Genomic DNA, 25,653 nt, shown 5'->3' with positions numbered 1-25,653 from the left:
GGGCCGTAGGGAGACCGGGCAGAGGGAGGAGACAGCAGGACTTCGAGAACCGATTCACAATGACCAGGATCACGGTGTTACCCTGGGAGGGGGAGATCGGTTATTAAATCCACCGACAGGTGCGACCACGGCCGTTGTGGAACGGGTAAGGGGTGTAGCTTCCCTCTGGGCAGGTGCCTAGGAGCCTTACACTGGGTTCACACCGAGCAGGAGGAAACATAAACCCTCACATCCTTAGCCAAGGTAGGCCACCAGTACCTCCCGCTCAAACAGCGCACTGTTCGACCGATCCCAGGATGACCAGATGAGGGTGACGTGTGGGCCCAATGGATCAACCGGTCTTTCTGTCTTCTGGGTAGACAGAAAGACTTTCCCCAAAACCTTCTCAAATAAATGTTAACTGCGAAGTTAGCTTACCTGGCAGAACTATATAATGATTAATTGTATGAATCGGATGGGCTTTGTTTTGCAAACTCTGTCATGACATATGCAGCAGCAAAAACATCGCTAGACCAGCACATTCCTCTCGTGCAAAACAAAATGCACAATTTAAGGGGTATTACACTCAAATCAAAATGTGTCTGTTTGTTTACTGCCCTCAAAAATAGTCTTCAGATGGGATTTAACCATTGACATCGACTCAGAATGTCACATTTCATTGTTTCTCTATAAATAATGGTAATTTTGAGAGTTAAAAATAAATGAGAGAAAACAGAATTTGTGAAAATACAAAGAGAGTATATTTGAAAGCTAGGAAATATAGTAGCTAACAACATAATTTAAAAGTAGCTTGTGCTAGAAAAGGTTGGAGACCCCTGGTCTAGACACTCCAGTTTCATGGGCTTCACCCTTATGGGCCCTTGTCAAAAGTAGTGCACTAAATAGGGAATAGGGCCTTATTTGGGATGCATCACTAGTAATCAAATTGACGCAGTCTGAAGTCTTCATAACATCACACAGTTACACAGTGATTGATTGGGTGAAATGCATTAGTCTGGCTTTTAGCTGGAGTCTGGACCACAACACATTATCTCATGCTGTTAGCGGATCTCAATAAAACGACTTCCTGCCATGCTGTCTTAATTGTCTTTTTCACCTTTCTGACACTGGGCTCCAATTCAATTTATGGCCATTTCCTTATGAGCGAACATGTCAAGGGGTACATAAAAGGTCTGTGTTTTGATAGACTAGTAGTGGGATACCATTCGATTTAGTCATTCATGAGTACATGTTGCGCATCTCAATCAGATTGCAGTCTGTACTTTTATGAATAAAAAGAGTCGCTTGTGTTGTGAGGCCAGGATGACTAGAGAAGATGTGTCTAACCATTACGCTACTTATGACAGGGTTAATGTAAAGTGGTATCTATGCAGCAGGCTATTGGATTGATATACAGAAGAGAAGTGCTACAGTGTGCTACACTATGCAGGCGTGTGGATTGATACTGTACACAGAGAGTGCCTGTTTCGTTCCTCTGCCATAAATAGTACCTTTGTTCTCAAATAGTCCATAGAGAATCCTCTTGAAAGTCACCCACACTGCATTGTCAACAAGTAAGCCGCTCATCAGCCTGTACAGAAATATTGACTCTCTTCCTCACATTGTGGTTCATGATCAAAGTCTTACTGGTGTAGATCTCAGGAACTAACTAACTCCACTGATCAATAATATAAAACGCAACATGCAAAAATGTCAAAGATTTTACTGAATTACACTTCATATAGGGAAATCAGTCAATTGAAATAAATTCATTAGGCTCTAATTTATGGAAGAAATGGGTCATTTTCAGCTTCCAGGAATTGTGTACAGATCCTTACGATAATAGGCCATGCATAATCATGCTGAAACATGAGGTGATGGCGGCGGATGAATGGCACGGCAATGGGCCTCAGGATCTCATCACGGTATCTCAGTGCATTCTAATTGCCATCGATAAAATGCAATCATGTTCGTTGTCCGTAGCTTATGCCTGCCCATGCCATAACCCCACCGCCACCATGGGGCACTCTGTTCACAACGTTGACATCAGCAAACCGCTCGCCCACATGACGCCAAAAATGCTGTCTGCAACCTACCCGGTAGTCACCTGGAATGCATTTCAATTAACAGGTGTGCCTCCTTAAAAGTGAATTTGTGGAATTTCTTTCCTTCTTAATGCGTTTGAGCCAATCAGTTGTGTTGTGACAAGGTACAGTTTGAGCCAATCAGTTGTGTTGTGACAAGGTACAGTTGAAATTGGGATTAATCTGTGAAGAGCACACTTCTCCAGCGTGCCAGTGGCTATCGAAGGTGAGCATTTCAAATCAAATCAAATTTTATTTGTCACATGCGCCGAATAAAACAGGTGTAGACCTTACAGTGAAATGCTTACTTACAAGCCCTTAACCAACAATGCAGTTTTAAGAAAAATAAGTGTTAAGAAAGTATTTACTAAAATAAACTGAAGTTAAAAAATAAATAACAATAAATAAATAATGAAAGAGCAGCGATAGAATATCAGTAACAAGGCTATATACAGGGGGTACCAGTACAGAGTCAACGTGCGGGGGTACAGGTTAGTCCAGGTAATTGAGGTAATATGTACATGTACAGTAAGTAGAGGTAAAGTGACTATGCATAGAGCAGCGTAAAAATGGTCCGGGTAGCCATTTGTTTAGCTGTTCGGGAGTCTTATGACTAGTCTTGGAGCTCTGGTACCACTTGCCATGCTGTATCAGAGAGAACAGTCTATGACTAGGGTGGCTGGAGTCTTTGGCAATTTTTAGGGCCTTCCTCTGACACCACCTGGTATAGTAGTCGTGGATGGCAGGAAGCTTGGCTCCAGTTATGTAATGGGCCATACGCATTGCCCTCTGTAGTGCCTTGCGGTAGGAGGCCGAGCAGTTGCCATACCAGGCAGTGATGCAACCAGTCAGGATGCTCTCGATGGTGCAGTTGTATAATTTCCTGAGGATCTGAGGACCCATGTTAAATCTTTTCAGTCTCCAGAGGGGGAATAGGCGTTGTCATGCCCTCTTCACGACTGTCTTGGTGTGTTTGGACCATGATAGTTTGTTGGTGATGTGGACACCATGGAACTTGAAGCTCTCAACCTGCTCCACTACAGCCACATTGATGAGAATGGAGGTGTGCTCGGCCCTCCTTTTCCTGTAGTCCACAATCATCTCCTTTGTCTTGATCACGTTGAGGGAGAGGTTGTTATCTTGGCACCACAGTGCCAGGTCTCTGACCTCCTCCATGTAGGCTGTCTCATTGTTGTCGTGATCAGGCCTACCACTGTTGTGTCTTCGGCAAACTTAATGATGGTGTTGGAGTCGTGCTTGGCCATGCAGTCATGGGTGAACAGGGAGTAGAGGAGGGGACGGAGCACGCACCCCTAAGGGGCCCCAGTGTTGAGGATCAGCGTGGCAGATGTGTTGTTTTTTTTTTTGATTTTTTTTTTGTTACCTACCCTTACCACCTGGGGGTGGCCCGTCAGGAAGTCCAGGATCCAGTTGCAGAGGGAGGTGTTTGGTCACAGGGTCCTTAGCTTAGTGATGAGCTTTGAGGGCACTATGGTGTTAAATGCTGAGCTGTAGTCAATGAATAGAATTCTCATGTACACTACGGTCAAAAGTTTTAGAACACCTACTCATTCAAGGGTTATTCTTTATTTTTACTATTTTCTACATTGTAGAATAATAATGAAGACATCAAAACTATGAAATAACAAATGGAATTTTTTAGTAACCAAAAAAGTGTTAAACAAATCTAAATATATTTTATATTTGACATTCTTCAAATAGCCACATTTTGCATTGATGACAGCTTTGCACACTCTTGACATTCTCTCAACCAGCTTCATGAGGTAGTCACCTGGAATGCATTTCAATTAACAGGTGTGCCTCCTTAAAAGTGAATTTGTGGAATATGAGCCAATCAGTTGTGTTGTGACAAGGTAAGGGGGTATACAGAAGATAGCCTTATTTGGTAAAAGACAAAGTCCATATTATGGCAAGAACAGCTCAAACAAGCAGAGAAATGACAGTCCATCATTACTTTAAGACATGAAGGTCAGTCAATAAGGACATTTCAAAAACTTTGAAAGTTTCAAGTGCAGTCGAAAAAACCATCAAGTGCTATGATGAAACTGGCTCTCATTAGGAATGCCACAGGAATGGAAGACCCAGAGTTACCTCTGCTGCAGATGATACGTTCATTGGAGATACCAGCCTCAGAAATGGCAGGCCAAATAAATGCTTCACAGACTTCAAGTAACATACACATCTCAACATTAACTGCTCAGAGGAGACTATGTGTCACGTCCTGACCAGTAAAAGGGGTCATTTGCCATATTAGTATGGTCAGGGCGTGGCAGGTGGGTTGTTTTGTGTGTTTTGGGGTTTTTTGGTTCTAGGGGAATTTGTTCTAGTTTTCTATTTCTATGTTTCGTTTTCCATGTTTGGCCGAGTATAGTTTCCAATCAGAGGCAGGTGTCTTTAGTTGTCTCTGATTGGAAGCCATACTTTGGCAGCCTGTTTTCCTTTGGGTTTTGTGGGTGGTTGCTTTCTGTTTAGTGTGTGAGTATACCTGACAGAACTGTTTGGCTGTCATTTGTTTTTCTTTGTGAAGTGCTTTCATTCAAAATAAAAGATGAGCACTCAACACGCTGCGCCTTGGTCTGTTCACTACGATGCCTGTGACACTATGTGAATCAGGCCTTCATGGTTGAATTGCTGCAGAGAAAACAATACTAAAGGACACCGATAAGAAGAAGAGACATGCTTGGGCCAAGAAACACGAGCAATGGGCATTAGACCGGTGGAAATCTGTCCTTTGGTCTGATGAGTCCAAATCAGAGATTTTTGGTTCCAACCGTTGTCTTTGTGAGACGCGTTGTGGGTGAACGGATTATCTCCACATGTGTATTTCCCACCGTATAAAGCATGGAGGAGGTGTTATGGTGTGGGGGTGCTTTGCTGGTGACACTGTCTGTGATTTATGTAGAATTCTAGACATACTTAACCAGCATGGCTGCCACAGCATTCTGCAGCGATATGCCATCCCATCTGTTTTGGGCTTAGTGGGACTATCATTTGTTTTTCAACAGGACAACGACCCAACACACCTCCAGGCCGTATAAGGGCTATTTTACTGAGGAAAGTGATGGAGTGCTGCATCAGATGATCTTTGTAGTCTGTAATAGTTTGCAAGACCTGCCACATCCAACGAGCATCGAAGCCGGTGTAGTAGGATTCAATCTTAGTCCTGTATTGATGCTTTGCCAGTTTTATGCTTCGTCGGAGGGCATAGCAGGATTTCTTATTCGCGTCCGGGTTAGAGTCCTGCTCCTTCAAAGAGGCAGCTCTACCCTTTAGCTCAGTGTGGATGTTGCCTGTAATCCATGGCTTCTGGTTGGGGTATGAACGTACGGTCACTGTGGGGACGACATCATCAATGCACTTATTTATGATGCCAGTGACAAATGTGGTCTACTCCTCAATGCCATCGGAAGAATCTAGGAACCTATTCCAGTCTGTGCTAGCTACAGTCCTGTAACTTAGCATTTGCATCATCTGACCACTTCCGTATTGAGTGAGCTACTGGTTCTTTCTGCTTTAGTTTTTGCTTGTAAGCAGGAATCAGGAGGATATCGTTATGATCAGATTTGCCAAATGGAGGGCGAGGGAATGCTTTGTATGCATCTCTGTGTGTGGATAAAGGTGGTCTACAGTTTTTTTCCTCTGGTTGCACATGCTGGTAGAAATTAGGTAAAACTGATTTCAGTAACTTGTTTCAAAAAATCCCCAAAAATGTAAAATAGAAAAGTGGTGCTTGCATATGTATTCACCCCTTTTGCTATGAAGCCCCTAAATAAGATCTGGTGCAACCAATTACCTTCAGAAATCACATAATTAGTTAAATAAAGTCCACCTGTGTACAATCTAAGTGTCACATGATCTGTCACATGATCTCAGTATGTATACACACTCCTGTTCTGAAAGGCCCCAGAGTCTGCAACACCACTAAGCAAGCGGCACCATGAAGATCAACGAGTTCTCCAAACAGGTCAGGGACAAAGTCGTGGAGAAGTACAGATCAGGATTGGGTTATAAAAAATATCCAAAACTTTGAACATCCCACGGAGCACTATTAAATCCATTATTAAAAAATGGAAAGAATACGGCACCACAACAAACCTGCCAAGAGAGGGCCACCCACCAAAACTCACAGACCAGGCAAGGAGGGCATTAATCAGAGAGGCAACAAGGAAACCAAAGAGAACCCTGAAGGAGCTGCAAAGCTCCACAGAGGAGATTGGAGTATCTGTCCACAGGACCACTTTAAGCTGTACACTCCACAGAGCTGGGCTTTACGGAAGAGTGGCCAGAAAAAAGTCATTGCTTAAAGAAAAAAATAAGCAAACATGTTTGGTGTTCGCCAAAAGGCATGTGGGAGACTCCCCAAACATATGGAAACCCAATACCTCCCATCACCCGAGAATACCATCCCCACAGTGAAGCATGGTGGTGGTGGCAGCATCATGCTGTGGGCATGTTTTTCCATTGGCAGGGACTGGGAAACTAGTCAGAATTGAAGGAATGATAGATGGCGCTAAATACAGGGGAATTCTTTCGGGAAACCTGTGAGGCCGGTTGGACGTACTGCCAAATTCTCAAACTTGACATTGGAGACATAGCCCTGGGAAGGAGGGGTGCTGAGGATGCTGGAGCACCCCTCGAAAATAAGGGAATAAAAAATATATATTAATAAAAAATAAAAATAAACACAATTAAAATGCAATGGCTGTTTACTGTAATGGCAGACATTAGGACCATGGAGAGCATTCCTCGGAGAGTAGCTACCAGCCTGTGCTCCTTTTCTGTCACTTTTAGAAAGCAGAGGGCAGACACAGTGCCATTTGCTTTGCCGGTCAGCTGTTTAGGCAGTGCGCCGATTGCTTTGAATTTGATGTTGGCATTTGAAATTGGCCTTGTAAGCCTTGTTGTAATCTGATAGCCAGGGGTTAATTTAATTGAGAATTGGGAGGTGGGGGTCCCTCCTTTTTGGTGACCATTAGAAACCAAAAGCTGTTTTATTGTTATTAAAATATAGGTTGTGAAAGCTGTAAGCCTAATTGTTATTTTCATTTATTCACCTAGTATGCTAGTGCAATTTTGATTTAATGTAGGTCTATTGGTATGAAAATAACTGAACAATTTGCTATTTAGAGCATTTCCCCAAAATACATGTCTTCTTTTTGGCTTCAAAGACAATAACAATTGTAGGCTATAACAAATGTGCAAATAATTAATGATAACCTAGTTGGGATAACTTTTTTAACTTGTCGCTATAGGCCTACATAAGCATCCTCTGCCTGCACCCCTACCTGTAGCCTACCTGCCTCTGGTATAATGCATTTCCACCTCTCACTCTATCAGTCTTACTTGTCCATCTTCCTGAATTAAAATGTGATATTCTAACAGATCAATCTTGCAGGCAAAACATCATTCAATATAGCTAAGTTATTTAGCTATAGTGTGGATGTAGGGCTGTTTTTGTACATAATGAGCACCCAGATGCTGCATAGGCAACACAATAATATCAGAAGAGACAAGCTGGTCTGGGGAAAAATGTTTGCGGCCGCCTCTGTGTTGGCTACTATGTTGCAATATTAATATTCTCAGAGCAGTCTTATTCCATTGCGAATAATGCAGACAGGCAAATACAAAAATGAGCTGAGCGTACACATTATAAGGAACATCTCTGAATGCAGAGCAACAATTTTCGTGTGGAGCACATGAGACAATCACAATGTCATAGTACACTGTATGCGCCGTTACACAAGGGTAATTTCCTATAGCCTATAGCAGGGGGTCTGCAACCTTTTTCATATGAGTGACAATTTACAATTGATCCTTTAATTTCTAAAGATCTACGTGCCAGTTATCATTTTAATTTAAGCATTGTAGGCTACTCAACTGTGCCCAGAAAATGTCTAACTGCCCACAAACTGAATAGCCTAATTCTAGCTGGCTACTTGACAGAGACGCTGTCCATTCAGCCACATCCCATGGAGCTCCACTATGCCTACCTGTACCGAGGCGCTTAGTGTGTAGATGTTTCTTCATTCCTTGGTTGAGTTTGTTTGTCTTTATGTGTCCCTGTCGATTGTAGGCCTAAGTCATTCCTTTGATGCATACCTTTTATTTCAATGCATGTGTAGGATTTATCTGGCATAGTTTGCATTTGCAGTCAGCTGTTTTATGCTCCGGTTACTTTCACATTGATGTCGGTATTTGAAGTCAGCCTTGATAGCGTGTATTATGCATCTACTTCATGTTGCACTGTTCCACAAGTAGGCTAAATTAGTCAATTTAGCCTAAGTATGATGGGGTTGAGTAGTACATTGTACACGCCATTCCACAGATGTTAAACCAAATATATTGCAGTGATAATGTCCATGGGACATTTTTGTTTGTTTTTGCTGTTCTCTCACCCCCCAAGTCGGCGAAAAAATGCAGCACCCCCAATAAACTTCCGCAGGTATGGTTGGAGGCGGCTTATGGTGGAGAAATTAACATTACATTCTCTGTCAACAGCTCTGGTGGACATTCCTGCAGTCAGCATGCCAATTGAACGCTCCCTCAAAACTGTGGCATTGTATTGTGAGACAAAACAGCATATTTTAGAGTGGCCTTTTTATTGTCCACAGAACAAGGTACACCTGTGTAATGATCATGCTGTTTAATCAGCTTCTTGACATGCCACACTTATCAGGTAGATGGATTATCTTGGCAAAGGAGAAATACTCACTAACAGGGATGTAAACACATATTTTTGTTCAGTATAAATACCTTGTCACGTTACTGATATCATAAAGGAAGGTTCAGGAATTTATATTTATTGCAGACACATTTTGGAGTGCGCTCCTTCGTCACTTTATTAGTGGTCTGCTCTCTGTGTCTGCAGCCTGTAGCCTGTGTATTCAGACTGTAAAGCATCCAGTGTTTTAACATTTAGTTGTACATTTCTCACAGTAATCATCTGGTCGTTTACCTAAACAGATTAGTTCCTCCTGATGTTTTATTCAAAAGATTTTTTCTCTCTGAGGCCTTGCTTTATATCATATCGCTTGCCGTTGCCTTGAATAGACGTGAGCTCAACAACTGTCATATGAATAACACAAAGCGCAATGAATAATACATTACAGAGGACTGTGTGTGTGGGTGAGTGTGGGGTTGAGTGGAATGGTGCCAAACAAACCATGAGCTCACTTTACAGGTTAAAGCACTGACCCCCTCTCATATATACAGTACCAGTCAAAAGTTTGGACACACCTTCTCATTCAAGGGTTTTTCTTTATTTTTACAATTTTCTACATTGTAGAATAATAGTGAAGACATCAAACCTATGGAATAACACATATGGAATCATGTAATTATAAGGGCACAAGGCGAGAACCAGATGCAGACACAGGAGGCAGATGATTAGAGTCCAAGATGTTTATTAACAATCCAAAAGGGGTAGGCAACAGAATGGTTGTGGACAGGCAGAAGGTCAAAACCAGTTCAGAGTTCCAGAGGTACAGAATGGCAAGCAGGCTCGAGGTCAGGACAGGCAGAATGGTCAGGCAGGTGGGAATGGAGTCCAGAAAAACAGGCAAAGGCCAAAACCGGGAGGACAAGAAAAATGGAATAGAAAAGCAGGCGCACGGGGAAAAACACACTGGTTGATTTGAACAACAAATTCTTATTTTCAATGACGGCCTAGGAACAGTGGGTTAACTGCCTTGTTCAGGGGCAGAATGACAGATTTTCACCTTGTCAGCTCGGGATTCTATCTTGAAACCTTTCGGTTACTAGTCCAACGCTCTAACCACTAGGCTACCTGCCGCCCCAGATTCTTCAAAGTATTCTTCAAATTCTTCAAAGTAGCCACCCTTTGCCTTGATGACAGCTTTGCACACTCTTGGTATTCTCTCAACCAGCTCACCTGGAATGCCTTTCCAATAGTCTTGAAGGAGTTCCCACATATGCTGAGCACTTGTTGGCTGCTTTTCCTTCTCTCTGCGGTCCAACTCATCCCAAACCATCTCAATTGGGCTGAGATCGGGTGATTGTGGAGGCCAGGTCATCTGATGCAGCATTCCATCACTCTCCTTCTTCAAATAACCCTGACACAGCCTGGAGGTGTGTTGGGTCATTGTCATAATGAAAAACAAATGATAGTCCCATTAAGCGCAAACCAGATGGGATGGCACATCGTTGCAGAATGCTGTGGTAGCCATGCTAGTTAAGTGTGCCTTGAATTCTAAATAGGTCACCGACAGTGTCACCAGCAAAGCATTCCCACAGCATCACACCTCCTCCTCCATGCTTCACGGTGGGAACCACACATGCGGAGATCATCCGTTCACCTACTCTGCATCTCACAAAGACACTGTGGTTGGAACCAAAATGTTCAAATTTGTCCTCTTCAGACCACAGGACAGATTTCCACCGGTCTAATGTCCATTGCTCGTGTTTCTTGGCCCAAGCAATTGTCTTCTTCTTATTGGTGTCCTTTAGTATTGGTTTCTTTGCATCAATTCGACTACGAAGGCCTGATTGACGCAGTCTCCTCTGAACAGTTGATGTCTAGATGTGTCTGTTACTTGAACTATGTAAAGCATTTATTTGGGCTGCAATTTCTGAGGCTGGTAACTCAAGTTCATTTATCCTCAGCAGCAGAGGTAACTCTTCCTTTCCTGTGGCGGTCCTCATGAGAGAGAGTTTCATCATAGCGCTTGATGATTTTTGCAACTGCACTTGAATAAACTTTCAATGTTCTTTACATTTTCCGCATTGACTGACCATTGACTGACAATTCAATTTTCCAACGATTGATTACAGACAGATTATTTCACTTATAATTCACTGTATCACAATTCCAGATGGTCAGAAGTTTACATACACCAAGTTGACTGTGCCTTTAAACAGCTTGGAAAATTCCAGAAAATGATGTCATGGCTTTAGAAGCTTCTGGTCGGCTAATTGACATAATTTGAGTCAATTGGAGGTGTACCTGTGGATGTATGTCAAGGCCTACCTTCAAACTCAGTGCCTCTTTGCTTGAAGTCATGGCACTTATCCAAAGTACGTTCATCTCGAGGAGACTGAACGCGTCTCCTTCCTGAGCGGTATGCCGGCTGCGTGGTCCCATGGTGTTTATACTTGCGTACTATTGTTTGTACAGATGAACGTGGTACCTTCAGGCGTTTGGAAATTGCTCCCAAGGATGAACCCGACATGTGGAGCTCTCCAATTTCTTTTCAGAGGTCTTGGCTGATTTCTTTTTGATTTTCCCATGATGTCAAGCAGAGAGGCACTGAGTTTGAAGGTAGGCCTTGAAATACATCCACAGGTACACCTCCAATTGACTCAGGCTAATTGACATCATTTATCAGAAGCTTCTAAAGCCATGACATCATTTTCGGGAATTTTCCAAGCTGTTTAAAGGCACAGTCAACTTAGTGTATGTAAACTTCTGACCAACTGGAATTGTGATTAAGTGAAATAATCTGTCTGTAAACAATTTTTTGAAAAATGACTTGCAATGCACGAAGTAGATGTCCTAACCGACTTGCCAAAACTATAGTTTGTTAACAAGAAATTTGTGGAGTGGTTGAAAAACGAGTTTTAATGACTCCAACCTAAGTGTATGTAAACTTCTGACTTCAACTGTACATAACGTTGTCATTTGCTTGGAGTTGTTGGTGCATCAGTGGACCTCAGCTTCACAACGCCCTCCAACACACTGCGGACCACTTTGACCACAGTGTAAAAATCTGTTTGCTTATGCCTGGAGTCATTTCTTTGGAGGATTGAGAAGACTTGCACAATGGTGGCTATAAACTGAAGGCCGGGGTCAGTCACCACCTTCAGCAGCCCTGTAGCCTCCAGTCTTACTTCTGGGTTGTACGAATGCATGTATTCTATGTCAGAGAGGAACTTCACAATGCTGTCACTTCTTTTAACAACCACTGACGCAGTAGCCAGGGGTCCCCTTCTCCTTTGGCTTTGTTTGGGTAATTTGTCGAAGCCAATTTTTTATATCCATCGTGGCAGTGGCAGATTAGCTGGTTCGAGCTAGCTAAATAGGCTAAGGCTAATAACACTAATGCTTTTTACAGCTAGCAAAGAAGCTAACTTAACTCTGTAGTGGTGTGGTGTGAGGCAAAGTGAGTGAAGCAACTTCAAGGGTAAACTTGAACCTGCTCTTACAAATAAAAATAAAATATTACAGGGGGAGGCATATCACATTATTCAAGTTTTTCCCCACTTTTTATGGAAACCCAAAGGAGTCATACCTAACTGCCCCATAGGCTTTCCATAGCCCTTCTACGCACACTGCTGTGTGCTCTGACCATTGTGCTGACAGCGGAGATTTTGCACCAACCTGCCACTCGATCATTTAACTTTTGGGGTATTTTTATATAAGGACATAAATCTGAAGAGGCACAATTTTCAACTGAGGAGGATAAGCCCCCTCATGGAGCCGGGCCCGAAACACAGTGAACTTAAAACACAAAATATTTGAAATCCTCTGAGACTTAAACACACCAACAGGTCTGTACAGTCAAACAAAGAAGGCAGGAAGAAAGGATATATTGAGGGCATAGGCAAGGTGTTGAAGGAAGGAGAGATAAATGGGACACAGTAAGGTACGGTGTTGGCAGGGTGTTGCAATGTGGGCGAGGGAGGGAGAGAGGGAGGAAGGGAGGAGTAGAGATGGAGGGGGTAACCCACCCACAATACTACAGTTTACTATAGAGTACTACAGTAATTACTATAGAATTATGTTGTAAACTGTAGTATACTGTAGAAAACTATACTACACACTGTAGTATATCTCGATCATGTGTAGTACTTACTATAGAATGTTGTAGTATACTGTAGAATACTTTAGGGCACCAGGTAGCCAAGCGGTTAGAGTGTTGGGAAAGTCACTGAATTCTCGCTGGTTCGAATCCCCTAGCCAACAGAAAAATATATATATGTGCCCTTGAGCAAGGCACTTAGAGCTAATTGCTCCTTTAAGTCGCTCTGGATGAGAACTTGTGCAAAAATGTACAGTAAATACTACAATATTGTCCTCAAAAACACTACACTGTTTTAACTATAGTAAATACTACAGTATTTAATTTGCACATTCCCTTCTTCTCCCACATATCCTACATTGCGCCAGCCATAAGTAAGAAATATACAAGTATGCACTGATCCTGGCCCATGTTGACTCCAATGCTTCCCACAATTATGTCAAGTTGGCTGTATGTCCTTTGAATGGTGTACCATTCTTAATACACACAGGAAAATGTTGAGCGTGAAAATCCCTGCAGCATTGCAGTTATTGACACAAACCGGTTCGCCTGGCACCTACTATCATACCCCGTTCAAAGGCTCTTACATTCAAAGGCTCTCCCCATTCACCATCTGAGTGATACAAATACACAATCCATGTTTCAATTGTCTCAAGGCTTAAAAATCCTTCTTTAACCTGTCTCCTCCCCTTCATCTACACTGATTGAACTGGATTTAACAAGTGACATAATAAGGGATCATAGCTTTCACCTGGATTCAGTTGGTCAGTCTACAGTATGTCATGAAAAGAGCAGGTGTACTTAATATTTTGTATACTCAGTGTAGACCATACATTGTGTTCCCCACAGGTTATAGAAAATGGTAGAAGTGCTGAACTATCTGTTCAGACCCCAGTCCTACCTATCGACAGGTTATGAAAAATGTGCTCTTTTAGTATTTCTCAAGTAGGTTTCCTCAAGGAGAAAGCCTCTGCTTCTATGTCAAATGTAATATAACAAAAACACTATAGTAAATGCTACAGTAATGCCTGCCTAAACACTACAGTAAATACTACAGTATACTACAGCGCAAAAACAGTAGAGTAAATTCTACAGTATACTACAATCGTCAAATCCACTTCTTTAATTACTATAGTATATACTACAATTTTATTTTACTACAGTATTTATACTATAGTTAACTGTTAATTTATTCCATATCATAAACTGGGTGGTTCGAGCCCTGAATGTTGATTGGCTGACAGCCATGGTATATCAGACATTATAAACTGGGTGGTTCAAGCCCTGAATGCGGATTGACTGACAGCCGTGTTATATCAGACCGTATACCATGGGTATGACAAAACATTTATTTCTACTGCTCTAATTATGTTGGTAACCAGTTTATAATAGCAATAAGGCACCTCAGGGTTTGTGGTATATGGCCAATATACCACGACTAATGGCTGTATCCAGGCACTCCGCGTTGTGTTGTGCTAAGAACAGCCCTTAGCCGTGGTATATTGGCCATATACCACAAACCCTGAGGTGCCTTATTGCTTAAATATACTATACTATTTTTTCATGTGGGAAGGTAGGGGGTTGCAATGTGGGGGATGTAGGTAGGGAGAGAAAGAGAGAGAGGGAAGGAAGGGGAAGAGATGAAGGAGCTGCAGTAAGGCACGGTGTTGGCAGGGCGTTGTAATGTGGGCGAAGACGAGGGAGAGTGTCCAAAGTGTTGATTAATTCTAAAAAGAACTGGCAGAGACACAATAGACTAGACACCGTCCAGCAGAGAAGACACTGTGACCTGTCGGCTGGGCAGAGTCATGGAATGTAGAGCGTCTACACTGTGTCACGACACAGACACTGTCTGAACAGACGGCTGCACTGCAAAGGCAGTCTAGATCAGGGGTGGGCAACTGGCCCCCCTTTTAGTAGACCCGCGGACCATAAAAAAAAAAAAAACGTTATAACTAAAAACATTCCTCTTCACTGTCAAGAGGGAGACCGCTAAAATGTTTTGCTCGCAAGGTGGGGTGCGTATGGATGTGGGTACGCAGACCCACGAGCCTCTGTGACCCCTTATGATGAGTTCTGTTTTTTTTGTGGCCTCCACCCCCATCAAAGTTGCCCATCCTTGGTCTAGACACTATATAAGCCCAACAGGACTCCAAAGACAGTCTAGACACTATACATTTACATTTACGTAATTTAGCAGACGCTCTTATTCAGAGCGACTTACTATACAACCCCAACAGGACTACAAAGACTGTCTAGACTCTATACAACCCTGGATGCTTTGGTATGGATTTGACGTTTTAAAAAACATATACCATAATATTATTTAACATGATTTTTGAATGGCTACCTCCTCTCTGTACCCCACACATCGAGCAGTGGATTTCAAACACAGATTAATCCACAAAGGCAAGGGAGTTTTCCAAATGCCTTGCAAAGAAGGGCACCTATTGGTAGATGGGTAAAACATTTTAAAAAGGAGACAGTGAATATCCATTTGAGCATGGTTGTCAAGGCTTTGGGTAACTGGTGAAAAGGAGTCAGGAGCAGGAGAGCTGAGATGCGGGGACAAGGTATTTAATACACAAAAACACCAGTATAGAAACAATACAACGGTGTGTGAAATATACCGGTACCACGAAAATTACATTACATTTACGTCATTTAGCATACGCTCTTATCCAGAGTGACTTACAAATTGGTGCATTCACCTTATGATGTCCAGTGGAACAACCACTTTACAATAGTACATCTATATATTTTTTTGGGGGGGAGGGGGTTAGAAGGATTACTTTATCCTATCCCAGGTATTCCTTAAAGAGGTGGGGTTTCAGGTGTCTCCAGAAGGTGGTGATTGACTCCGAGATATGTCTAGAAGGATGAGAGCAGAGGAGAGAGAGTTAGCTTTAGCAGTGCGGAGAGCCTCCGTGACACAGAGAAGAGCAGTCTCAGTTGAATGACCAGTCTTGAAACCTGACTGATTTGGATCAAGAAGGTCATTCTGAGAGAGATAGCAAGAGAGCTGGCCAAGGACGGCACGCTCAAGAGTTTTGGAGAGAAAAGAAAGAAGGGATACTGGTCTGTAGTTGTTGACATCGGAGGGATCGAGTGTAGGTTTTTTGAGAAGGGGTGCAACTCTCGCTCTCTTGAAGACGGAAGGGATGTAGCCAGCGGTCAAGGATGAGTTGATGAGCGAGGTGAGGTAAGGGAGAAGGTCTCCGGAAATGGTCTGGAGAAGAGCACAAGTCACAAGATTTCATCTGGAGAGAGAGGGGAGAAAGAGGTCAAAGCATAGGGTAGGGCAATGTGAGCAGGACCAGCGGTGTCGTTTGACTTAACAAACGAGGATCGGATGTCGTCAACCTTCTTTTCAAAATGGTTGACGAAGTCATCCGCAGAGAGGGAGGAGGGAGGGGGAGGAGGATTCAAGAGGGAGGAAAAGGTGGCAAAGAGCTTCCTAGGGTTAGAGGCAGATGCTTGGAATTTAGAGCGTTAGAAAGTGGCTTTAGCAGCAGAAACAGAGGAAGAAAATGTAGAGAGGAGGGAGTGAAAAGATGCCAGGTCCGCAGGGAGGCTAGTTTTCCTCCATTTCCGCTCGGCTGCCCGGAGCCCTGTTCTGTGAGCTCGCAATGAGTTGTCAAGCCATGGAGCAGGAGGGGAGGACCGAGCCGGCCGGGAGGATAGGGGACATAGAGAGTCAAATGATGCAGAAAGGGAGGAGAGGAGGGTTGAGGAAGCAGAATCAGGAGATTGGTTGGAGAAGGATTGAGCAGAGGGAAGAGATGATAGGATGGAAGAGGAGAGAGTAGCAGGAGAAAGAGAGCGAAGGTTGCGACGGCGCAATACCATCTGAGTAGGGGCAGAGTGAGTAGTGTTGGAGGAGAGCGAGAGGGAAAAGGATACAAGGTAGTGGTCGGAGACTTGGAGGGGAGTTGCAGTGAGATTAGTAGAAGAACAGCATCTAGTAAAGATGAGGTCAAACGCATTGCCTGCCTTGTGAGTAGGGGGGACGGTTAGAGGGTGAGGTCAAAAAGGGAGAGGAGTGGAAAGAAGGAGGCAGAGAGAAATGAGTCAAAGGTAGACGTAGGGAGGTTAAAGTTACCCAGAACTGTGAGGGGTGAGCCATCCTCAGGAAAGGAACTTATCAAGGCGTCAAGCTCATTGATGAACTCTCCAAGGGAACCTGGAGGACGATAAATGAATAAGGATGTTAATCTTGAATGGGCTAGTGACTGTGACAGCATGGAATTCAAAGGAGGAGATAGACAGATGGGTCAGGGGAGAAAGAGAGAATGTCCACTTGGGAGAGATGAGGATTCCAGTGCCACCACCCCGCTGACCAGATGCTCTCGGGGTATGCGAGAACACGTGGTCAGATGAGGAGAGAGCAGTAGGAGTAGCAGTGTTTTCTGTGGTAATCCATGTTTCCGTCAGCGCCAAGAAGTCAAGGGACTGGAGGGTAGCATAGGCTGAGATGAACTCTGCCTTGTTGGCCGCAGACCGGCAGTTCCAGAGGCTGCCGGAGACCTGGAACTCCACGTGGGTCGTGCGCGCTGGGACCACCACGTTAGAGTGGAAGCGGCCACGCGGTGTGAAGCGTTTGTACAGCCTGTGCAGAGAGGAGAGAACAGGGATAGACAGACACATAGTTACATGGGTGCATATTACAAAACCCGGCAACAAAATACCAGCCGTCAGATACAGCCATCAACATAGAACAAACACGCACAATTACATGTGGGAAACAGAGGGTTAAATAATGAACATGTAATGGGGGAATTGAAACCAGGTGTGAAAAACCCACAAACCCTGTCCGCTTCAGCCGACCACTGCAAAATGCACCTGTCCCCCCTTCAGCAGTGAGGTGATGGAAGCCACTACCTGACCAAAGCCTCGGACAAACCTCTGGTAGTAGTTGGCGAAACCTAGAAACCGCTGCACTTCCTTTACCGTGGTGGGAGTCGGCCAATTACGCACAGCTGAAATGCGGTCACTCTCCATCTCCACCCCTGATGTGGAAATGCGATACCCTAGGAAGGAGACGGCCTGCTGGAAGAACAGGCATTTCGTACAGGTCATTCTCCAACAGTCGTCCAAGTACCCTGTGCAACAAGGACACATGCTCGGCGCGTGTAGCGGAGTATATCAGAATGTCATCGATATACACCACTACAACCTGCCCGTACAGGTCCCTGAAAATCTTGTCTACAAAGGATTGGAAGACTGATGGAGCATTCATCAACCTGTATGGCATGACGAGGTACTCATAGTGTCCTGATGTGGTACTAAATGCTGTCTTCCACTCGTCTCCCTCCCGGATACGCACCAGGTTGTAAGCGCTCCTGAGATCTAATTTTGTGAAGAAGCGCGCCACGTGCATTGACTCGATCGCACTGGCCTTGAGAGGCAGCGGGTAACTGTACCTCACAGTGATTTGGTTAATGCCTCGATAGTCAATACACAGGCGCAGACCTCCATCCTTCTTCTTCACAAAAAAGAAACTCGAGGAGGCAGGTGAAGTGGAGGGCCGAATTTACCCCTGCCCCAGAGATTCGCAAACATATGTTTCCATAGTCCCTGTCTCCTCTTGCGACAGGGGATACATGTGCTGTGTCTACCAGGAGATTTATCGCACAATCCCCCAGTCGATGGGGTGGTAATTGAGTCGTCGTCTTCTTACAGAAGGCGAGAGCCAAATCGGCATATTCAGAGGGGATGCGCATGGTGGAGACCTGGTCTGGACTTTCCACCATAGTAGCACCGATGAAAACCCCTAAACACCTCCCCGAGCACTTTCTTGACCAGCCCGTGAGAGTCCTCTGTAGCCACGAAATAGTGGGGTCATGACAGGCCAACCAGGGTAGGCCCAGCACCACGGGAAACGCAGGAGAATAAATAAGGAAGAGACTGATTCTCTCCTTGTGGCCCTCCTGCGTAACCATGCCCAGTGGAGCGGTGGCCTCCCTAATTAGTCGACCATTAGGGTCAGGGCTATCTAGGGCGTGCACAGGGAAGGGCATATCCACATGAACAATGGGGATCCCTAAACTATGGGAAAACGGTCTGTCAATAAAATTCCCAGCTGCGCCTGAATTTACGAGCGCCTTATGCTGGGAATGCGGGGAAAACATGTGAGCAACTGGGGACTCTGGGCGAGCCTGGTGCCGACTCACCTGGGGTGACACGAGAGTACCCTGCCTGCTGCCTCGACTCCCAGAGGAACCTCCCCAGCACCGACCGGCAGTGTGCCCTCTGCGGCCACAGATGGTGCATTGAACGGCCCCGGTCGCCCTAAGTGCAGCACCTCCCAGATCCATGGGCGTCGGAGCGGTGGTGCTGGGGGATGGAATCGACAGACCCCGATCTGGACGTCCGCGGGTGGCCAGCAGGTTATCCAGCCGGATGGACAGGTCCACCAGCTGGTTGAATGTGAGAGTGGTGTCGCTGCAGGCCAACTCTCGACGGAAGTCCTCACGCAGACTGCACCGGTAGTGATCGATCAGGGCCCTGTCGTTCCATCCCGCGCCGGCAGCCAGGGTCTGGAATTCCAACTCAATCTCCTGTGCGCTCCTCGTCCCCTGCCTCAGGTGTACGAGACGTTCACCCGCCACTCTACCCTCAGGCGAGTGGTCAAAGACTGCCCGGAAGCGGCGAGTGAAATCCCCAAAGTTGTCCAACACCGCTTCTTCTTCCCCCCATACGATGTTGGCCCACTCCGGGGCTTTCCCTGAGAGGCAGGAGACGAGGGCGGCCACGCTCTCATGGCCCGAGGGAGCCTGGTGGATGGTTGCCAGGTAGAGCTCTACCTGTAGCAAGAACCCCTGACATCCCGTCGCCGTTCCATCATACTCACTCGGGAGGGCGAGCCGAATCCCACTGGGACCAGGTGAAGGAGGGGTGAGTGATGGTGAAACTGGTGGTGCTGTTGGAGACGCTGGAGGAACTCCTCTTCTCTCCCAGCACTCCATGGTTTGCAGCACGCGATCCATGGTGCTGCCGAGATGCTGGAGCATAGTAGCGTGCTGCTGGACTCGCTCCTCGACCCCTACTGCAGGGGCACCTGCTCCTGCTGACTCCATTGGTGGTGCGTTTTTCTGTCAAGGCTTTGGGTAACTGGTGAAAAGGAGTCAGGCGCAGGAGAGCTGAGATGCGTGGACAAGGTATTTAATACACAAAAACACCCGTATAGAAACAATACAACGGTGCATGAAATATACCGGTACCACGAAAATTACATTTACATTTACATTTAAGTCATTTAGCAGACGCTCTTATCCAGAGCGACTTACAAGTTGGTGCATTCACCTTATAATATCCAGTGGAACAACCACTTTACAATAGTGCATCTAAATCTTTTAAGGGGGGGGGGGTTAGAAGGATTACTTTATCCTATCCCAGGTATTCCTTGAAGAGGTGGGGTTTCAGGTGTCTCCGGAAGGTGGTGATTGACTCAGGTGCATATTACAAAACCCGGCAACAAAATACCAGCCGTCAGATATAGCCATCAACATAGAACAAACACGCACAATTACATGTGGGAAACAGAGGGTTAAATAATGAACATGTAATGGGGGAATTGAAACCAGGTGTGAAAAACCCACAGACAAAACAAATGGAAAATGAAAAGTGGATCGGCGATGGCTAGAAGACTGGTGACGTCGACCGCCAAGCGCCGCCCGAACAAGGAGAGGGACCGACCTCGGCGGAAGTCGTGACAATGGTGAAGTTATTCATTACACTTTAGATGGTGTATCAATAAACCCAGTCACTACAAAGATACAGGTGTCCTTCCTAACTCAGTTGCCAGAGTGGAAGGAAACCGCTCAGGGATTTCACCGAGGCCAATTGTAACTTTAAAACAGTTACAGAGTTTAATGGTTGTGATTGTAGAAAACTGAGGATGGATCAACAACATTGTAGTTACTCCACAATACTAACCTAAATGACAGAGTGAAAAGAAGAAAGCCTGTACAGAATAACATAAGGCACTAAAGTAAAACTGCAAAAAATGTGGCAAAGAAAGGAACTTTATATCCTGAATACAAAATGTTATGTTTGGTTCAAATCCAACACAACACATCACTGAGTACCACTCTTCATATTTTCAAGTATGGTGGTGGCTGCATCATGTTATGGTTATTCTTGTCATCGGCAAAGACTAGGGAGTATTTTTGGGGTTAAAAATAAATGTAATATAGCTAAGCACAGGCAAAATTCTAGAGGAAAACCTGCTTCAGTCTGCTTTCCAACAGACACTGTGAGACAAATTCCCCTTTCAGCAGAACAATAACCTAAAACACAAGGTCAAATATACCCTGGAGTTGCTTACGAAGACAATATTGCATGTTCATAAGTGGCCGATTTACAGCTTTGACTTAAATCTGCTTGAAAATCTATGGCCAGACTTGAAAATGGCTATCTAGCAATTATCAACAACCAACTTGACAGAGCTTGAAGAATTTTTTAAAATATTAATGTGCAAATATTGTACAATCCAGGTGTGCAAAGCTCTTAGAGACTTACCCCGAAACACTCACAGCTGTAATCACTGCCAAAGTTGATTATAACATCTACTGACTCAGGGATGTGAATATTTATGTAAATTTGACATTTATGTATTTCATTTTCAGTAAATTTGCTACAATTTCTAAAAACATGTGTTCACTTTGTCATTATGGAGTATTGTGTGTACAGTCGTGGCTAAAAGTTTTGAGATTAACACAAATATTAATTTCAACAAAGGTTGCTGCTTCAGTGTCTTTAGATATTTTTGTCAGATGTTACTATGGAATAGTGAAGTATAATTTTCAAGCATTTCATTGTCAAAGGCTTTTATTGACAATTACATGAAGTTGATGTAAAAAGTCAATCTTTGCAGTGTTGCCCCTTCTTTTTCAAGACCTCTGCAATCCGCCCTAGCATGCTGTCAATTAACTTCTGTGACACATCTTGACTGATGGCAGCCCATTCTTGCATAATCAATGCTTGGAGTTTGTCAGAATTTGTGGGTTTTTGTTTGTCCACCCGCCTCTTGAGGATTGACCACAAGTTCTCAATGGGATTAAGATCTGAGGAGTTTCCTGGTCATGGACCCAAAATATTGATGTTTTGTTCCCCGAGCCACTTAGTTATCCCTTTTGCCTTATGGCAAGGTGCTCCATCATGCTGGAAAAGGCATTGTTCGTCACCAAACTGTTCCTGGATGGTTGGGAGAAGTTGCTCTCGGAGGATGTGTTGGTACCATTCTTTATTCATGCCTGTGTTCTTAGGCAAAATTGTGAGTGAGCCCACTCCCTTGGCTGAGAAGCAACCCCAGTGGTCTCAGGATGCTCTACTGTTGGCATGACACAGGACTGATGGTAGCACTCACCTTGACAAGCTTTTTGTGCCCCAAACAATCAGAAGGGGATTCATCAGAGAAAATGACTTTACCCCAGTCCTCAGCAGTCCAATCCCTGTACCCTTTGCAGAATATCAGTCTGTCCCTGATGTTTTTCCTGGAGAGAAGTGGCTTCTTTGCTGCCCTTCTTGACACCAGGCCATCCTCCAAAAGTCTTCGCCTCACTATGCATGCAGATGCACTCACACCTGCCTGCTGCGATTCCTCAGCAAGCTCTGTACTGGTGGTACCCCGATCCCACAGCTGAATCAACTTTAGGAGACGGTCCTGGCGCTTGCTGGACTTTCTTGGGCGCCCTGAAGCCTTCTTCACAACAAGCCTTCCGCTCTCCTTGAAGTTCTTGATGATCTGATAAATGGTTGATTTAGGTGCAATCTTACTGGCAGCAATATCCTTGCCTGTGAAGCCCTTTTTGTGCAAAGCAATGATGACTGCATGTGTTTCCTTGCAGGTAACCATGGTTGACAGAGGAAGAACAATGATTCCAAGCACCACCCTCCTTTTGAAGCTTCCAGTCTGTTATTCAAACTAAATCAGCATGACAGAGTGATCTCCAGCCTTGTCCTCGTCAACACTCACTCCTGTGTTAATGAGAGAATCACTGACATGATGTCAGCTGGTCCTTTTGTGGCAGGGCTGAAATGCAGTGGAAATGTTTTTGGGGGACTCAGTTCATTTGCATGGCAAAGTGGGACTTTGCAATTAACTGCAATTCATCTGATCACTCTTCATAACATTCTGGAATATATGCAAATTGCCATCATATAAACCAAGGCAGCAGACTTTGTGAAAATGTATATTTGTGTCATTCTCAAAACTTGTGGCCAAATTGGTGAGAGAAAAATCGGTGAGAGAAAAAAATATATTTAATCCATTTTGAATTCAGGCTGTAACACAACAAAATGTGGAATAAGTCAAGGGGTATGAATACTTTCTGGCATGTCAATTCTTCAGGGAATTAATGTTCATGGGATGTCCCTCGGGCTATGGCAATCATGTACAGTGAGCTCCAAAAGTATTGGGACAGTGACACTGTTTTTGTTGTTTTGGCTCTGTAGTCCAGCACTTTGCATTTGAAATGATACAATATCATCCATATCGGGAGAACCGTTCAGAAATTACAGCACTTTTTGTACAAAGTCCCCCCATTTTAGGGACAAATTCACTTATGTGTATTAAAGTAGTTTAGAATTTGGTCCCATATTCCTAGCACGCAATGGTTACATCAAGCTTGTGAATGTACAAACTTGTTTGATGCATAGTGTTTTGTAATATAATCCATCCATATGGAATCAAAAGCATTTTTAAAATCAACAAAACATGCAAATACCTTTCCTCTGCTGTTGTGATGAACATGCTGGCTTATTGGTGTGTGTAATGTGTGTATGTGGTCTGTTGTTCTGTGTTTGGGTAGAAAGACAAAGAGTTTTTTGCAGAGAGCGTTGTGTGAGGAATGTTTGTATTCGGTCATTGAGAATACAGCAGAAAAGTTTCCCCATGTTAATGGTGACACATATTCCCATATAGTTATTAGGGTCTAATTTGCCACCTTTTTATACACAGTACCAGTCCAACATTTGGACACACCTACTCATTCAAGGGTTTCTCTTTATTTGAACTATTTTCTACATTGTAGAATAATAGTGAAGACATCAAAACTATGAAATAACACATATGAAATCATGTAGTAACCAAAAAAGTGTTAAACAAAATAAAAAATGTATTTTATATTTGAGATTCTTAAAAGTAGCCACCCTTTGCGTTGATGACAGCTTTGCACTCTCTTGGCATTCTCTCCACTAGCTTCACCTGGAATTCTTTTCCAACAGTTTTGAAGGAGTTCCCACATATGCTTAGCACATGTTGGCTGCTTTTCCTTCCCTCTGCCGTCCAACTCATCCCAAACCATCTCAATTGGGTTGAGGTTGGGTGATTGTGGAGGCCAGGTCATCTGATGCAGCACTCCATCACTATCCTTCTTGGTCAAACAGCCCTTACACATGACTGGGGGGTCAGGCCCAGCCAATCAGAATGAGTTCCCCACAAAAGGGCTTTATTACAGACAGAAATACTCCTCTGTTTCATCAGCTGTCCGAGTGTCTGGTGTCATACGATCACGCAGGTGAAGAAGCCAGATGTGGAGGTCCTGGGCTGGTTCAGTTACATGTGGTCTGAGGTTGTGAGGCTGGTTGAACGTCCTGACAAATTCTCTAAAACGACATTGGAGGCGGGTTATGGCAGAGAAATTAACAGAAAATTCTCTGGCAACAACTCTGGTGGACATGCCTGCAGTCAGCATGCCAATTGCTCGCTCCCTCAAAACTTGATACATCTGTGGCATTGTGTTGTGCACATTTTAGAGTGGGCTTTTATTGTCCCCAGTACAAGGTGTACCTGTGTAATGATCATGTTGTTTAATAAGCTTCTTGATATGCCACACCTGTCAGCTGGATGGATTATCTTGGCAAAGGAGAATTGCTCATTAACATGGATGTAAAGAAATTTGTGCACAAAAGTTGAGAGAAATAAGCTTTTTGTTCATATGGAACATTTCTGGGATCTTTTATTTCAGCTCATGAAACATTGGACCGACACTTTACATGTTTTGTTTATATTTTTGTTCAGTATGTATGGGCACCATTCTGCATGGAGAGCTCTCAGCTCTGTTTTTTAAATGTTGCGCTCATGGTATGCTCTATGCAGCTGTAGGGGTTTGGAGTCGGACAGGCTCTGCTATACGATAGACAGTTTAGGTTGAGTTAAGTCGGGTCTCTTTCCTTCTCAGTCTCTGTCCCTCTCCTCTCACTCACGCACTCTCTACCTCTTCTCTTCTCTCCCCCTTGTGGTAGATATCAAGTGATCTGGAGCAGTCCTTGCAATAGATTCCCACTTCTATTTTCTATTAGTTTACAATTCTAAACTTGATGAAAAGGGAATGGGAATAATATCAAATAAGGAACATGGCATTCTCTCGCCCTCGGCTTGCAGGCCTGCTCTTGCCCATGTCAAACATGTAGGTGTACAAGCCCACTAGTCGAGCAAGCAACACAGTGCTGGGCATGGCCCAGCGAGTGGTGCTTTCCACCCACTGGTGCTGGATCGAGGTTAGTGCTTTATCTGTCCATTTCTGTTCAGTTTTAATAGGCACAATCTTATTTACAACACCCCTCTTGTTATCTCTCTCTCTCACACACACACCTGTTGTAATTACAGTGCCTTCAGAAAGTATTCAGACCCCTTCACTGTTTCCACATTTTGTTACTTTACAGCCTTATTCCAAAATGGATGAAATAAAAAAATGGCCTCATCAATATACACACAATACCCGACAATGACAAAGAAAAACAGAAATTCCTTATTTACATAAATATTCAGACCTCAACAAAGTACTGAGTAAAGGGTCTTCATACTT

The 25,653-nt window shown here is 44.1% G+C and overlaps 1 protein-coding gene and 1 non-coding gene across 2 annotated transcripts in view; both read left to right on the top strand.

Annotated features, from left to right (window-relative positions):
* LOC106561536 (carbohydrate sulfotransferase 8) overlaps positions 1 to 25,653 on the top strand; it is a 123,897-nt gene that overhangs the window by 63,057 nt on the left and 35,187 nt on the right. The window lies entirely within an intron of this gene.
* LOC123724973 (U7 small nuclear RNA) lies at positions 13,761 to 13,813 on the top strand. The gene has a single exon (XR_006757450.1). It is a non-coding gene; the product is annotated as a U7 small nuclear RNA (small nuclear RNA).

Source organism: Salmo salar, chromosome 10, assembly GCF_965601325.2.
Source record: "Salmo salar chromosome 10, fSalSal1, whole genome shotgun sequence".
Taxonomy (NCBI): Eukaryota; Metazoa; Chordata; class Actinopteri; order Salmoniformes; family Salmonidae; genus Salmo; species Salmo salar.
The sequence above is the reverse complement of the archived record's forward strand: the minus strand, read 5'-3'. Positions and strand labels throughout refer to the sequence as shown.